At 53.6% G+C, this 4,908-nt stretch overlaps 1 protein-coding gene across 2 annotated transcripts in view; it reads right to left on the reverse strand.

The window, feature by feature from the left end:
* Positions 1 to 2,756, reverse strand: part of Pou6f1 (POU class 6 homeobox 1) — a 24,883-nt gene extending 22,127 nt beyond the window's left edge. For both annotated transcript variants that reach the window (XM_029548248.1, XM_029548247.1), the window contains exon 1: positions 2,547 to 2,756. The gene's annotated coding sequence lies outside the window, so the exon portion shown is untranslated. The remainder of the gene's footprint in view (positions 1 to 2,546) is intronic.
* Positions 2,757 to 4,908: the final 2,152 nt, after the last annotated feature.

A 4,908-nucleotide genomic window follows, 5' to 3' on the forward strand; every position in this document is an offset into this window, starting at 1 on the left:
CAGAGGCAGGTGAATTTCTGAGTTTGAGGACAGCCTGGTCTACAGAGTGAGTTCCAGGACAGCCAGGGCTACACAGAGAAACTCTATCTCAGGGGCGGGGGGGGGGGTGTCTCACTAGTTAGCCTTGGCCAGGCTGGAACTCAGTATGTAGACCAGGATAGCCTAGAACTTCAGAGAGCCACCTGCCTCTGCCTCTGCAGTACTGAGATGCAAGGCTGCACCACCACCGCCTAGCTTTTTGTTTTTGTTTTTGTTTTTGTTTTTTTTTCCAGATAGGGTTTCTCTGTGTGGCCCTGGCTGTCCTGGAACTCACTCTGTAGACCAGGATGGCCTCGAACTCAGAAATCTGCCTGCCTCTGCCTCCCAAGTGCTGGGATTAAAGGTGTGCACTATCACCACCCAGTGCTTTTTTTTTTTTTAAACAGACTTTTTTTCCTCGAAGCAGAGAACCTTAAGAAGACACATTTCTTTCTTTTCCTTGATTATTTCTTAAATTTTCACTTCTGGGGTTTGAATTCACCCTTGTGCATGCTAGGCAAGTGCTATACCATTTCATACCACATATAACACTGATTTCTTCTGATTTGTGACAGGTATCTTGTCCTCCATCATCAGGGTATGTGTGTGTGTGTGTGTGTGTGTGTGTGTGTGAGAGAGAGAGAGAGAGAGAGAGAGAGAGAGATTCGACTGGAGAACAGATAGAGGTAATGCTCTCTATCCTGAGCTCTATGTCTAGATTATTTTCTTCCTTTCTTTCTTTTTGTTTGTTTGTTTTGTTTTTCTGTTTGTTTTGGGGTGGGGTCAGAGGTACTTTGTATATAGACCAGGCTGGCCTCAAACTCAGAGATCCACCTGCCTCTGCCTCCCAAGTGCTGGGATTAAAGGTGTGTACCACCACTATCCGGCTTCTTTCTTCCTTCCTTCCTTCCTTTCTTTCTTTTTTCTTTCTTTCTTCCCTTCTTCTTCTTTTCTTTTTCTTCTCCTTCTTCCTCCTTCTCCCCTTCCTCCTTCTCCTTCCTCCTGACATTTATTACTTAGTGGGGGGGGGGGGGCACCCGAGTACCATGGTGCACTCACACAGCTTGTGTGTGAAGACCAGATAACTTGCAGGAGTTAGTTCTCTACTTCTCAAGGATCTAAGAGTGTGGCAGGCTTGGCAGCCAATGCCTTTACCTGCTGAGCCATCAAACCAGGGCCCTTAGGTTTTACATTTATTGAAATGGGTGTTTGGCTTGGGGTTTTGCTTTGTTTGCCTTGAGTTCTTAATTAAGGCCCAGTCTCACTATGGAGCTTTAATCTTTGATCCTCCGGCCACATCTTCATCCCTGGCTGCTGGGGTTACAGCTGTGTACCAACAGTCTTACTTTTCTTAGTTGCCAAATAGTGCCTCTAGGAAGAAAAGAAAACCAGCGTCTCTTCTCTCTCTCTCTCTCTCTCTCTCTCTCTCTCTCTCTCTCTCCCTAATTTTTTTTCCCGTGTTTGTTTGTGACCGTCTTGCTCCTTCCAGGACAGGTGGGGCTTTGTCTGAGTGTGGCACTCGCTCACTGATTTTTTTTTTTAAGAACCATATAAGGAATGAATGTGATTCTGCTTTACATATGTAAAGAGGCCCCCCCCCGAGTCACAGAAATATCATGAGCACCAACTTCAATCAAAATGGAATACACACCCAGCATGCCCGTTTGCAGTGTTGGCTGTCGTAGATTACCAAAGTGACGGTATATATGCATGGAACTGGGGGCCCCGCCTTCTATTTTGTGAGCAAGGAATGCGAAGGAGCCAACAGGCTACAGTCTTCCGAGTCTGCTAGGAGCTTCCTGTCTTTGGCCTAGGGAAGCTTTTGAGCAGGCTTTCATTTTCTCCTGCCCAGCTGCAGCGACTACTCTGTAAAGGTTTTGGGCTTTCCACCCAAGCCCGAGGAGATCTTAGCGCTGAAGTGGCTTAGAAGCCACTCTGGAGATCCCTCAGCCTTGCCAGGTACAAATGTCCCGGGAGGAGATAGTGGGCCCGTTTTATGACATTATTAATACTAATACTGTCATTAAATATTTATGAAGTGCTCACGCTCTGATCGACGGTGACCCTCCCACCATTCCCCCATCCTTCCAGCGACAGCGAGGTCTCATCCCTCCAGAGTCCCACCAGCCCTTTCTCCGGAGTAGCAGTGACAGGTCGCCAGGGAACCCAAGCGTCCCGGGATCCGGGATCCAGGACTCTGCGCGCCTCTCCCCGACACCCCGCCCCCCACCAGGGCAGGGCGTCCATCCAGCGGCCGCCCCTCCTCGAGTGTCCGCGGGGACCGGAGACCAGGGTGCGGCCCGGGATCTGCGGCCCCAGGTGGGCAGAGCGCGGTCGTCGACTCCCAGAGCTCCAGCCTCCGGGGCTGCAGCCCGCCGCCCCGGCCCCGCGCCTTTTTCTCTCTTTATCATAAATATATAAATTATGCTAATTACGGGCATTGCATATTAACCAAATTCGAAACCTCCCCTGCCCGGCCCCCTCCCCCTCCGTGCAAAGCCCTCCCCGCCCCAGACCCCGCTACTCACCGGAGCCCGAAGCCCAGCCTCCCTCTCCCCGGCTGCCCAGCGGCCACCGGCTAGACACTCATCCCCCCCAGCCCAGGCCAGGGGGCCGCGGCCGGGGCGGCCGCCCGCAGACAAAGAAGCCGGAGCGGCTCGGCCCGGCTCGCACGGCCCGGAGCCAGTCGGGACCCGCCGCCCCCTAAGCCCCCTGCCGGGGCTGGCAGAGAGGAGCGGCGGTGGGTTGCGGGCCACGCACGGGCCGGGACGCCGGGGGCGGGGGCGGCCAGGTGCAGTCCCCTCCTCGCCCCCTCCTCCCTCCCCCCCTTTCCCTCCTTCTGCTACTTGGATTTTTTTAGCTGCTGCGTCATGAGCATAATTTATGCAAAGCGCTTTGCCGCATGCTGCACCTCCCGCGCCAGCCGCCGGGGGCGGCGGTCAGGAAAAGGAGGGGGGTCTGGGGAGCGGCGAGCGGCGCGCGGGGGTGGGTAGGAACCCCAGGCCCCGCGGGGACTGGGACCCAGGACCTGTGGGGCCGCTTGACTCAGCCCCCTCGGAGAGCAGGACTGGAGTCTCGATCGGGGACCCCGTGTCGCCTTCCCTTCAGCCGAGGATTGGGCAGTGACAACAGTGACTCTCTGGTGGTCAGCTGCCCTTCTCAAAGGCCAACCTCAAGTTCACGTCTGTCCTCTAGGCTGGGAAAGGAGAGGGAACTCGGACGTCACTAAAGCTCAGGGTCTCCGGAGAAGCTGTGCACATCCCAGAGGGACCAGGGTCCGGGACGCTCTGCTGAGCTAGCTTTCCCACCTTCAGGAGGGGCGGGGTCCCACCTGCAGCCTGCCCGCTAGTCCAGCACAAGATGTAAAAAGAAAGGCAAAGTTTGACGCGTTGGAGAAAAACAAGCCACTGTTGTGGGGACCGTGGGGGGGGGGGGAGGGTTTGTTGTATCTACTGACTTTTGAAGGTAGAGGGAGACTCAGAGGTCGATTAGGGGCCAGGGGAACGGAAGTTTGGGACATAATGGACAAAAGAAGGAAGACCAGGCGAGCGAGAAAGAATGAGGGGAGACAGCAGAAGAGCGTTATCAATCCGGCCAAGTGGACTCCCAACACCTCTTCTCCCTCACCCCACACCCATGCTTCCGTGGTCTAGGATGACCTCAGTAGGCCGTGCAGAAGCAGCATTAGGAGAAAGCGGATGAAGAGTAGAGCCCTTGCCAGACAGTCCCTTAAACGTCTCCGTCTCCGGTGGAAGCACACACTCAGGAGGAGAGGGAGCAGCATCAGCTTGACCAACATCGGGTTTGACCAACAGGTACACTCCAGGCTACCTGCATCTTGCTGGTTTCTGGTGCCGCAGAGCTGGGCTGTCCGCTGTTTCCCTGGGACCATCGAGGAGGCACTGCGGGTGAGACTAACTAATGGGTCAAGAACCAGAAAGCTTGGGATCTTATCCCAGCTCGTCCACTTGCAGTCTAGGCAAGCAATGCAGTTTAATATTACAAACAGAGGTAGATCGAGCCTGGCACCATCCCACCTGTAGGACCAGCAACTGGAGAGGCAGCAAACGGAATGAGCCTGTGAATTAGGAAGCAGCCTGAACAACAAAGTCTGTCTGTCTGTCTGTCTGTCTGTCTGTCTCTCTCTCTCTCTCTCTCTCTCTCACACACACACACACACACAAGCATACCACACACAGATACAGCCCCCAGACACACCCCACACAGCCCCACATATGCTCACAGACACACCTCACACATTCCCCACGTGTGTGCACACACACGCACTCACATGCACACCCGCTCATACTCGAGCACATACACATTCACACATAGATGCACACACACAACACATACTGTTAGCATATGGTCTAAGCTTGGCTCCACAGTTATCTGGCAACTGCCAGGTAGGCCTGACCCACTATAAGAGGGGCTGCTTGCCTCCTCCTCTCTCTCTTGCCCTCTCTTGCCCCCTTGCTCCTGCTCTCTCCCCATTCCCTTCCCCCCTCTCTCCATGTGCTCATAGCCGGCCTCTGTCACACCACCTCCAGTAGGATCGGTGTGACAAGTTCCACAGACTGAGGCGATTGACCTCAAGAGGGGGAGGCCTCCTGGAATCGGCTGTGGAACTCTTCCCTGAAGAAAAAATATTGAGCCATAGTTCTCATGGCAATCTATCTGTTTTGTTTTCTCTTACTCCTTTTCTTATTTACCTGTTCCTGGTAGCCTAGGCCAAGATCTTAAGCGAGAATAATGGGTTAGAAACCATCCCTAGAGATGGAGTCACTAACATGACCTTATCCCCAGGGAAACCAACGCTTTGCTTTCTAAATTATTTACAAAACTATTATGATAAAAACTTTCCCAACAATAAAATTTCATATGGCTACA

The sequence above is a fragment of the Mus pahari genome, chromosome 17 (genome assembly GCF_900095145.1).
Source record: "Mus pahari chromosome 17, PAHARI_EIJ_v1.1, whole genome shotgun sequence".
Classification (NCBI taxonomy): Eukaryota; Metazoa; Chordata; class Mammalia; order Rodentia; family Muridae; genus Mus; species Mus pahari.